At 59.7% G+C, this 11,670-nt stretch overlaps 1 long non-coding RNA gene across 1 annotated transcript; it reads right to left on the reverse strand.

Annotated features, from left to right (window-relative positions):
* On the reverse strand, positions 1-11,518 carry LOC110587228. The gene is made up of 3 exons (XR_002480742.1): positions 11,244-11,518; positions 10,907-11,002; positions 1-104 (listed from the first exon to the last, which is right to left on the reverse strand). It is a non-coding gene; the product is annotated as an uncharacterized LOC110587228 (long non-coding RNA).
* Positions 11,519-11,670: the final 152 nt, after the last annotated feature.

Raw genomic sequence — 11,670 nt, forward strand, 5'->3', positions numbered from 1 at the left:
GTCGCTCCGTGGGCCCGTCTCTGCCCCGATTCAGTGTCCCAGCTTCGGGGGACGTCTCCTGCAATGACACCATCGTCTGCATCCCTAGCTGGCTCTTTCGTCACCTGCAAACTGAGAGAAGCGAGGGAAGATCAAACCGGGTTCTGCACGTCAGTGTGCTCTGGGAGTCCGTGTTTAAACGGTGCTCAGGTCTGGGACCAGCACCGCAGGAACCCACGGGAGGACCCGAGCGTGTCTGCTCTGCTGGCTGCGCTTCACTGATCCCTCCCCTTCTCTGCCGTGCGCCCACCCACTGTCATCACTAAGTTCTCAGGACAGGATGATCAGGCGGGGAGATGCCGAGTGTATGGGAGCCTCCGGACCAGGCTGGCAAGGAGACGGCCTCTGAGAAACAGCCCCGATGAGCACAGATAGGGAAAGACAACCAGGATGCAAACTGGCCGCGTCCACCAGGCACCCTCCCGAGAGCCGGGGACTGGAGACGGGCCGGGACTGCCTTGTAACAGCGGGGCCGGGGGGCAGACACAGACACCAACAAACTGCACCTGCGGACATCGGGCGCAGGGTCCTGAGAAGACGCTGGAGGCGGGCGGAGGAGGAGGAGAGGGACCTCAGGGTCCCTGGGGACTCACGCCTGTCAATCTAGATACACCACCAGCAAACGGTTCACAGCAGCATGGTCCCGGGACGAGCGACAGGGGCAGAGATGACTCAGCATCTCCCAGATCCTCCGGTGCAGCCACCAAGCACAGACCCCTCACCGACGGCTTATCAAAGACAACGTAGACATCAGTGCGAACTGTGAGAGAATCTGTGTGAGGATACTTGGAAAGCATCCTTACATTAACGTAGACAATACTAGTTATTGCTAATAACCACATAATCCACACTGCTGTTGGGTGTTGGATGGATACAGGTATAGATCAGCCCCCAACAGGCTGTGAACAGGGGCCATCTGGCACCGAATTACGGATGAAACGCATGTGTGATGTAAATATACATGTAATACTGGACATACAGCCGTGTGCAAATGTACAGTTTTCATGTCACGAGGGCCGGGGCCCCCCGGGGTGCCCTCACATGGTGGCCGGGGGAGTGTGAGGGGTGAGCCCCCCAGGGGCAGGTGTGATGCAGCCCAGGCTCGGGGCCACGGAAGGTGCTCGGGACGCAGAATCGTCCTCCATGCATACACAGCACAAAAGGGAAGGAGGGACGGGAGCCGTCCTGAGAAGACAGTGGTCAGGCGCATGGACCCATTTCAGGTGCAGAGCGTGGGCTCCCAGAGACGACCAGCGTTAGCAACGTCAGGGGCGGTGGGGAAGTTTGCAAAGAGGCCGCACATTTGATGTCAGCGGCAAACGGGTTTTAAACTTCAAGTGAGGTCATGATATTGAGGTTCTGTTTGTACACCTGCTGCTACCCCCCCCCCAATAATCTACTGGAGGCAGGACAGGGCAGGGGGAGACAGATGTGCCGTGAGACAGAACGGTTGAACCTGGGCTGAGCTCATTATTCGATCTTTCTACATCTGAATGTTTAAAAGCAAATCTGAATTCAGGCCTTGTGTAAGTTTGACACTTTCCACAGTAAGGAAGTTTCCAGATAGTCTCTCCATAGAGAACCCCAAGCGGCCCCAGGAGGCATGCGGTGAAGGGCATGTCTGCTCCGGCCCGGAGCCCGGCCACCGTGACTTCCGCTGAGGCCCCGACCGGCCGTGTGTCAGCCTGGAACTGTCCCTGATCCACAGGCAGACGTAGCCTCCCTCGTGTGCAGGGAGTGGGCCACACGGCGTCCGCCGCTCGGGCTCGTTTCCCTTTGGCACAAAGCCCTTTGCCGGCAACCAGTCTGATAAAATGCCTCGGTGACGTGCCGGGCTCCTGACTCTTCTCGCTGCAGGGCTGGGGGCTCTTCTTCGGAGACCCATAACTCATGCCCCCTTGTGTCTTGTCCCCAGCTTGTCGGGGTGCCCACGAGCCACGTCAGCCATGAAGAAGGCGAAGCTGTCTGGAGAGCAGATGCTGACCATCCGACAACGGGCCAGCAATGGTGAGCACCCCTCCCCGGGGCGGCCGCTGCGGCCCCAGCCCCGGCCTGTCCCGCCCAGACGGAGCCCCAGACGGTGGCAGCCCCTCTGCTTCGAGAGCCGGGGCGGGATTATTCCGTCCACGTCTAGGAAGCTGGTCCACTCACTGGAGGAGGGGCATCCCCAAACTCACCGCTTGCTGGGACCCCTGACAGTCCCAGTGATTTGCTCCCCAGAACCCCGGCAGCCCCCCATTGTGCCTTTGCCCCCAGGCCCTCCTGCAGGGGCCGAGTCCAGGACAGCACTCCTGTCCCCTCCATGCTCAGCCTCCCAGTGGACGGGCCTGACCACGCACAAGCACCGTCTCCCTCCACGTGCCTGTGGGCACCCCGGGGCACAGAGTGCAGGGGTCCCCCGGGAAGGCCAGGGGCCCAGCTTCATCCTTGCAAAACCCCCCTGCGGCAGAGCCCCTCTGGGACCCCAAAGTCAGTACTCGTGGTGTTTTCGTGGTCCCTGGGGATGTGGCAGGGCGGGAGAAGTGTCTGCTGGCTGAGGAGATGAGGCCACGCTCATCCTGTAACAGGGTCCTTTCCGTAGTCTCCTAAATGGGACCTTTTCCAAATTTGGGGAGCTTTTGTTGGTGACTTCTGCATGAAAGGCCCCCACGCGTGGCACAGGCGAGTGCTCCTTGCACCAGGGCCGCAAGGCACCCAAGGGGACACAGGTGTGTTAGGTGAGCCCATCCACACCAAGTCATGCGCTGCTGGCCGTGAGGTCAGAGTTCATGAAGCAACACTGTGCATGCAGGAAGGTGTCTTCCAGCAGAAATACACGCAACACAAGCGTACACACTGACGGGCCGATGAAAATGAGCAGAGGCGCCCAGGGGTGGCAGCTAACTCGGGGTTGGCGGAGACTCCGGAGGACGTCACTCCAGGGGCTACGGAACGGAGCGTCATCTGCAGCCGCTCAGCAAACTGTGGCCTTGGGGGCAGGAGGACCTTGTGAGCAGGGGGCTGACGCGGAGGCGGGCCGACCGTGACACTGGGGCAGGCACTGCCCTCACTGTGGACTCCTCAGGGCATCAAGCACTGCAGGACGTGGGTCACGCCTGGGCGAAGTCCCTGGACCCATCCCAGGAGCTGCGTGCCACGGCTCTGGCCCCGTGGACCCTGGCCTCCTGTGCTGAGGCTCTGCGTGAGACTGCCTCCCCTCGCGGGAAGGCCAGGTGGGCCAGGGCCCTGCGGCCTCCACCGGTCACCTGACCATTCATGACAGGCCCTGACCACAGCTCAGGGCCTCTGTGCGTGGCTTGCACTACACAGTCCTTAATGTGTGGCTGACCAACGGACCGGAAGATGGCGAGGGTCATGGTGTTTGTGTCTTGCTGGCGTAGGCTCCAGCCTCCGGCTTCTGCTGGACTGGTGCTGGCTGCCGGAGGCAGGGAGCGTGGTTAGACCGAGCGCCGCCCCCCACACGTTCTGGGACCCGCACGGTCGCCCGAACCTGAGGCCCCGTGTGGGGCAGCCTCCCCGAGACGCCAGGCCCACCGCGTCGCTCGTCTTGGGCGTCTCAGGGCAGCGCTCATAGCCCCGGAAGAAACCGCCCCGACACTCTTTCCAAAACGCCCGGCGTGGCCTGTCCCCCCAGACAACCCTGTGCCCAAGCAAGACTCCGTGGGCCAGTGGGTCTGCTTTGTCAGCTTCTGACTCATCAGCGAAGGAGGCAGCTGTGAGCTGGGCAGCCAGCGCAGAGCAGGAAAGGAAAGGAAACACGAGCGGATCCGCAAACCCCAACGAGGGGCCGTTCCGTCGGCGGGAAGTCGCGGGGTGTGCGTCTCAGGACCACAAAGGGCCATGTCTCTTCCGAGGGGCAGCGGAACCCAGAGTCCTCTGGCCACGCCGGGCGTGGCTGCCCGCAGAACCAGCGCTCTCTCGGAAACGGGAGCACGCGCGGCGGTCTGGGCCACCTCCCAGGAGGTGGCAGGATGGCTCCATCCCGCGGGGAACTGCACACGGCGCGCCCGGACACGGGAGGCCTGATCCCGGGGTCGGGGCAGGAGCCTGGCTCTCTGCGGCGGGTTCTGGTGAGCGCGTGCGTGCCGCGAGGACGCTCCGTGCCCAGAGCGCGAGCCGTGGAAGCCGGTCCAGGCGGGTCTCCACGAGCCCGGGGCCAGGCTGCAGCCTGTCGTGTCTCGTCTGTGCAGACCAGGGTCATTCTCACTATGCCCGGGGGCCACTTCGTTCCGTGCCACGGCTGTGGTGCAGGATGTGGACAGTCAGGCATCGCCCGCACCCCGTGTGGCTACCTCAGGGGCAGCGCGTTGCTGCTCCTCGGGGGACAGGGTGTGAGCACCCCGCCTTCCTCAGCAACTCTTTGCCCATCCTTCAGAATCAAAAGATCTGGCTTTGGTGCTCCCTAGCTCCATCCCTCTCTCCTTGAGTATCTGGAGTGTAGAATCTTACGTGTTGCTCTTACACATTCCTAACACACGTGTCCGGAAGCTTCCCTCCCTCCACACCCTGGCCTGCACGGAGCGCCAAGACCTCAAGGAGACCACCGTTGCATGGTTGGGGCTGACTCAGAGAGGCAGCCCCTGCTCTGGGCTCCCAGGGCCTTCCCTCGAGTGTGCACCTGCTTGGAAAGGAACTATTCTAAGTGTCCTTGAAGCCCTGAAGTCCCTGGTCCACCCTGCCCTCCCTCCTCCTCCTCGATCTCATTCTTCAAGCTTGGAGAGGAGTCTGCTCTCACCTGTTCCCGCACAAGGTCACTGTGATTTCTCTCCCACTGAATGAGCTCCCAGAGCAACCGGTGTGGGGAGACGTTACCGAGGCCGCCTGCCGTCCCTGCCCGCCCGCCGTCCCTGCCCGCCCGCCTGCATTGCCACGGCAACCCGGCTGTCCCTGACTCTGTGGTGGGTTTTTGTTGGTTTTTGCCCAGAAGGAAATGAGATAAGCCCTCCTTTTTCTTTCCTCTATTATCACGGAAGACAGGAAGCTGAGGGAAGGGCTGTGACTTCTGTTGCACAAGGAGGCTGCAGCGACGCTCTGTCGGGTCCCTGCGCGGCGAGCGGTCTCACCTGCCGCAGGTAGTTACAAACGTTTAGCTCAGCCTAGCCACCCTCGAGGGGAGGGCCCCGCGGGGCCTGTGGGTGTCGCCCTGAGACACAAGCATCAACAAGCAGGCCAAGGGCCCTGGCTTCCCGGGGTGGAGTCTCCGTCCCCGCTGCACCCCGGTCTGCGCTCCCAGGTCCAGTGCTCTCCCCTCTCCAGGAGTGGGCCTTGTGCGGAGCCCTGGGGCCCTCAGGGGTCCTAGGGGCAGGCGCACATACGCGGCTTTAAGGAAATTCGTTTCCAGACACTCATATTCCTCCTGACGGTCTCCTGAACCCAGGGGACTGAGGGTCCGTCCGTTCTCCCTGCCCCTCACGGCGTGCTGCTCGCCCCACCTTCATGAGAGAAAGGCTGCTCAGAGTTGGGACGAAGTGCTTGCTGGCACCCAAGAGGGCGCCCGGACGGCTGGGCTCTGGGGGTGCAGCCCGGAGTGCCGGGGGGCCAGGCGCAAGCGCCTCATGGGGAGACACGGCGGGCACTCTGCTCCTATTTCCTGGAGGCAGAACTGCTGATGCTCACGGGTCCATCGTTCAGCACTCCCAGAGGGGAAATCAGAGATGGGAAGGCCACCAAGCGACCCTTGCTGCAGTTTCACTGGACTTAAAATGGCCTCTCTCAGGAAGTTGATCTGAACTGCAGACTGGTTTGGTGATGACGCGTGATCAGCCAACCGGTTGGTTTATGTAGTGGACACCTCCCGTAAATCTTACGAACCGAACATCTTGGTCCAGGTTTTGATGGACATATATTTAAGGCGCTCTGCAGCATACAATTTTGGATTTGTATATATATATATATATATATGTAATTTTATATAAAATTCTAAATACATATATTTCTAAATTTTAATAGTTTCATATATACGAAAGGGCTGTGACTTCTGTTGCAGAAGGAGGCTGCAGGCGACCCTTTTAATAGTTTCATATATATGAAACTATTAAAATTCAGAATAAGAAATTTAGAGGACAACTTTAAGACTTATAAAAAGAAATTTTTTTAAATTCTTTAATTCAACAAAAAATGAGGCCCGCTGCGCTAGACCACATACCATATTTTTGCTCTTTCTCTTCCTTTTAATGATTTGTCAGCTCGCAGCACTGAGTTAGCAGGACAAAACCAGCCCATGCCACTTTTCGGGCAGGTAAACACGGAGACCACGGGTGCTCGGGGGCCTCTGGCTTCTGAGGCAACTCCTGATGTTCAACGGTCTTCTCTAGCCGCCGCTTGGCAGGTCCCACTGAGTCAGGTGTCTTATGTAGATTTAGTTATCTCTTCCTACCACTGTGTCAGGGAGGGACACTCTGCAGTGGAGGATTTGGAGGTTTAGAAGGACTAAGAAAATTACTCATCACAAAACTCTTAAGTGGAAAGACATGGATTTAGATCCCGGGTCCATCATGTTTCAGATCCCAGGCTGTAACCCCCCGACTTCTCAAACCCCGCACCAGGGCGGTTCAGAAATGCATCCAGCCTTCAGGAAATATCTATCCCAAGTTGTGTGACCTCTGCCTCTGCTTACGTGTTGGTGCCCATGAAAGTTAAATGGAAAGTAGTCTTTGTTGGATGCTCTTTTGTAAAAATTCAGATCAGTAAAATGGACCTCCAAGATTTCAGCCATATTCTGGGGAGACCACATGCTCTTCTCAGACCTTTATCCAACTTCTAAGCTTGCATTTGCCAGAATACAGGCCCAGGACATGCTGACATTTCGGGCTGTTCTGTATGCTTCACTTCATATCAGCTACCATGGATAGAGCATGTCTAACAAGGCAATTGAGATGATTTCATTGCAGTCCTTAGGTCCACCATTTCCCCCACAGTTCTCTGGGCTTTATGATTACGTGTGATCTCCAAAAGGCCTGTCCCGAAACGAGTTGTTTCGCTCATAATTCCACTCGTACATTCTCAGTGGAAACAAGCTATCTTGATGTTGGGAACAGGCATGCGCACAGAACATTTATCACCCGTGCTATCAGGAAGTAACCAAAATCAATGTCCCGATCCAATGACGGTCCCGGAAAGGAGCTGCACCAGCCGTCCGGTGCGGGTCCACCACGGTGGTTACCTTCTCAAAACGCAACAGGGCTACTCTTTGACACTTTAAGCCACGATACATACATAAAAAATTAGAATTCTTATCTAATGGATATAAGAAACCTGTTCTTTTGTTTGATGATTGCTTTTGCACTGGGCAGTGCATTCACACACGACCCTGGGAGAGACCCTGGGGAGAGACAGTCCCCCCACGGCAGGGGCCCGGAGAAGAGAGCTTCTGAGGGAATAACGGTGTCTTTCAAAGTAGTGTGACACTGGAGAGACCCCAGGCCTCGGGGGTGGGAGAGAGCAGGAAGTCTGCCCGTGCTTCCAGAACCTGAGACGGCCCCTCGCGCACATGCAGTTCTCTGTTCCGCGGGAACTATCACGCACGGCTGCGAAGAGAGAAGTTCTAAGATTGTTCACACCTGAAACACTGAAGAAATACGACATGAAGGACCCACTCAGAAATCCGAGCAGAAATTCCCTCGGAACACAGCACAGCCCCAGGCACGGAGGGGCCTTCGCGTGGAGACTGCCATGGCCCCGTGCACACCGGAGACGTTCTCGAGCTTGGGCTGGTTGCAACTTAAAGGAACGCGTGGTGAGCCCCGGTTAGGGGATAAAGGGCTTACAAATCAGGATGCTTAGGCCTCGGGCGCTCCAATAATTACGGTGGCCACCTCCCGGGACGAGTCTCCAGAGTGCAAAGTATTACGTGCAGGAACTCACTCAGCCCAACTCCTAATTGTGAAAGTTGCCACAGAGTCTGGTCTCATGTGGAAAGGGGGAAAATGTAACAGTCCGCCCCTGAGAAAGGGTACACCCCATCGCTGGAAGGCTTTCCTGGGAGCCGTGAACTGCTTCCGGAGATGCATCTGATGGCGACCAGAGTTGCTCTGGACCCGGGGACACAAGGGCCGGGGACGCGCACCCAGGGTCTCTGCGGTGGGGCCAGGGCTGCAAGACCCAGGCTTGGGGTCAAGCGAGCCCCAGCCGGTCCCTGTGGGGGGGATGGACCTCGGCAGGCTCAGGATCCACGCATCCCCAGGCGGGTCTGTGGGAAGAGATTTGGGACGAAGGACCTGCTCACCGGGCCTCTGCAGTGTCCCTCCGTGTCTCGGGCCTTCCCTCCCAGGTGGCCGCACCCCTTCTGTCTGCAGCCCCGTAGAAGGGCGTCTGCCCTGGGACCTCCGAGGCCTGGGCTCCGTGCCTTTCCCGTGGTTTTGCATGAGCATCCCCTGCTGTGCCCTGTGACCCGTGTCCCGGGTTATCAAAGGTGATGGCATCTGCAGGCGTCACGCTCTTCTTCCCCGAGTACATTCAGCTGCATGAGACCCAATGGCCAGAACGACGGAGGGTCCGGATTGTTCCCTCCCTGGCGAGTCCTGCTGCCAGCAAGCAGCCCAGGCGCCCGGCATGGCCCCCAGGGCACACACAAGGCTGCCACCACCCTGCCCTTATTGGTGGAGGCACGTTTTCTGCATTCAAAAGGAGGAGCTGTTTACATCAGTTAAATGCCCTCCGTGCGGAGAGCTCTTCAGAAGCCCCTGAAACCTGCCTCCACCAGCACGAGGCTTCCTTGCAGCGTGGGCGGGAGGTGGCCCTGAGCGCTCCAGGCGTCAGGGGGTTTGGTCACCTGTGGGCAGCGGGGCTGGGCCTGGCGAGGGTGCGTCCGCACGCAGCCTGGCACATCCCCCAGTGGTGGCAGAGAAAGAGACAGACAGACAGACAGGGGACAGACCAAGGAGGCAGGTGATGGGCTGAAGCAGGTCACCCACCCCCAGGACGGAGCTGCTCTGGGCTGGCGCGCGGTGCGAGGGGGTGGCGTGTGCTCCACTGATTCTCTCCACAGTGTAGGCGCTGTGATTGCGAGGAGGGCAGCGGGAGGGATGGACGGACACATGAACTGTCACTGTTTCTTTTAATCCAAGAGTATATTTGTCCAGCAGATTCAGTTCCGAATACAAAAAGAACAAAGAAAAGTCAAAATTCCAACTCCGTCTTCACGTTCGATGGCTTTAACACAGTCCTGTCACCCACACAGGTATAGAAAATGACGAGGAAATCAAACAGCTAGACGAAGAAATCAAGGAGCTCAATGAGTCCAACTCCCAGATGGAGGCCGACATGATTAAACTGAGAACTCAGGTAACAGTTTTTGAAGCCCTCAATTTTAGCCGCACGTGCCGGCCCCAGGACGTGCTGGCCCCGGGACGCACCAGCGGTCGGCCTCGGGGCGCGTGGTCCCCCTTCCTTTCGCTCCTTGCCCCCCTTCATCCCGCATCCTGCTTTTGGCAGCAGAACGCGCTGACGCACCGTGGCCACTGGCCGCCCGGTTTCAGCCCGCGCAAGCTTTAGTGAGATGCGGTCGGCAAGCAGTGCTGCCAAGAGGGCCGCTTGTTCCTGCGGATGAGCTGCTTCCTTCCCGGGACACAGTAGGCCCTAATGCCCTGCGGCCACTGTGCCAGGGAGAGAGCCGAAGCTCCCAGAGAAGGGCAGCGTGGCCCCGGGGGCGGGTGGAAGGCTGCGAGCTCATGCGGGTCCCAGGCCCAGATGCCCAGTGACGGGAGGGGGGAGGGAGGGAACAGCCCTTACTGAGCACCTGCTCAACCAGGCAATGTCATCACTGCCATCTGATGCACACGGTGACCCCCTTGGCTAAGCCGGGGCGGGTGGCCAAGCTGCTGCAGCTCAGAGCCTCCTGTCCCTGAGTCCCAGGCTGTGCCCCCCGCGCCCTGCCGCCTCTCCCAGAGCGGCCTGGGGTCCTGGTGCCACGTGGGCTCTGGGATTGGGCCGCCACTGCAGGTCACAGGTACGGCCAGGCACTTCTACACTGGGGGAAGGCGGGGCTGCATGCCCCCCACCCCTGCAGACCCTCCTGGCAGCCGACAGCATGGCTGGTAGGGTCCGGGTCTGGCCTCAGGACACCAGGTAGTGGTTGCAGCTCAGCCGCGGGCTGGTTCTGTCCGCGGTGGTGCCCCATCTCCAGGGAGGGGCATCTCAGGCTGGGTCCCCACCAGAATGCCCAAAAGGGACCCCCTGGGTGCCTGTGAGTGGGAAGGAAGCACAAAGGGTGGGCGTTCTCTACCTGGGCCCAACCGTTCCGTGGGGTCGCTTTCACACCCACCTCCTCGCCCATAGCAGCCTCGTCCAGGCTGTGCTCCGGCCCCTGGCTCAGCACGCTCACCTGGCCAAAGGCTCGCCTGGAACGGGTGGCAGATGTCCGTAGCATTTATCCGAACGCCCGGCTGTGATCAGCCTGTGGCCGGAGGTCCGCCGGAGGTGCTGGCCCCAAGAGGACTCAGGGCCACACAAACACCCCGCGCCCCCACCTCAGCCACGACTGGTTTCACCAGATCCAGTGAAAACACCTGCCCCGACTCTGGTTCTGCTCCCAAGGGTGACAGCCTGAGCAGCCTCATCAGTCCTGCTCGCACTCCAACAATCCCGAGGACTCAGAATCCCTTTTCTGTTCAGGGTGGTGACAAAACACACTTGTGACCCCTAGGAAACGCTGCTTTCCCCCAGGTCTGACCAGCAGAGCTCTCCCGCCCTGTGGACGGGGCCGGCGCGGGGCCAGACGCCGCGCTCCCAGACCCAGCTTCCCAGGGGCCCCAGAGCATGCCTGCTCCGGTCACCCCCCACTGGCCGTTTTGTCCCCATGCAGGTCGTCAGGGACTATTCAGGGCTCTCTGACATCCAACGTGATGTGCTCCACCAGGCATCTGCTTACCTCTGATGTCAAAAAGGAGTTTTAAGGGTTGCTGTGTATTCTCACTGTCCTGGCCGATGTCCCTCGGGTGGCTCCTCTTCTCTGGAGGGCCAGCGTCTGCAAGTGATGGGAGGACCCTGAGCCTTGCGGTTGCCGGGGTGGGAGGGGGCGGCGTGTCATGAAGGACAGGCAGCCTGCAGCGTGGCCGAGCTGTCCGGACCTGGTGTCAGCTCAGCAGCAGAGCATTCCCGCCGATTCCCAGCAGCCTCAGCTGGCCGCGCGGCGCTCAGAGACAAATGAGGCTGCGGCCAAGTAGCCCACGTACCCGCCAGCCCCGCGAGTGCCTTGGCCTTCTAACCTTTGGCCAAGGCACACGTCACGTCCCCACTTGTCCCAGAAAGTGCCGGAAGGTTGGTGGTCCTGAAGCTGGGCTTTCTCCAGCCTCTGGTGCCCTCACTTCAGGATGGGGACAGAACGAACAATGCAGGCGCCTTCCGTCACAGACACCTTCTACCAGAGCTAGCTCTGGCCTTTCTAACACTGGGCATCGCTGCCGCAGCGGTACCCATGGTTGCTCCAGGAAGGATCTAAGAGGACAGCATCAGCCTCCTCCTCTTCCCTGCCCCTCCGAGAGCAGGAGAGGGGGGGCGCTGAGCCTCACCCTCCCACAGCTGGGGCAGGGATGCAGGGCCTGGGGGCAGGGAAGCAGGGCCTGGGGCAGGGAGACAGGGTCTGAGTCAGGGAGACAGGGCCTGGGGCAGGGAGACAGGGCCTGGGGGCAGGGA

This window comes from Neomonachus schauinslandi, unplaced genomic scaffold, assembly GCF_002201575.2.
Source record: "Neomonachus schauinslandi unplaced genomic scaffold, ASM220157v2 HiC_scaffold_206, whole genome shotgun sequence".
NCBI classification, from domain to species: domain Eukaryota; kingdom Metazoa; phylum Chordata; class Mammalia; order Carnivora; family Phocidae; genus Neomonachus; species Neomonachus schauinslandi.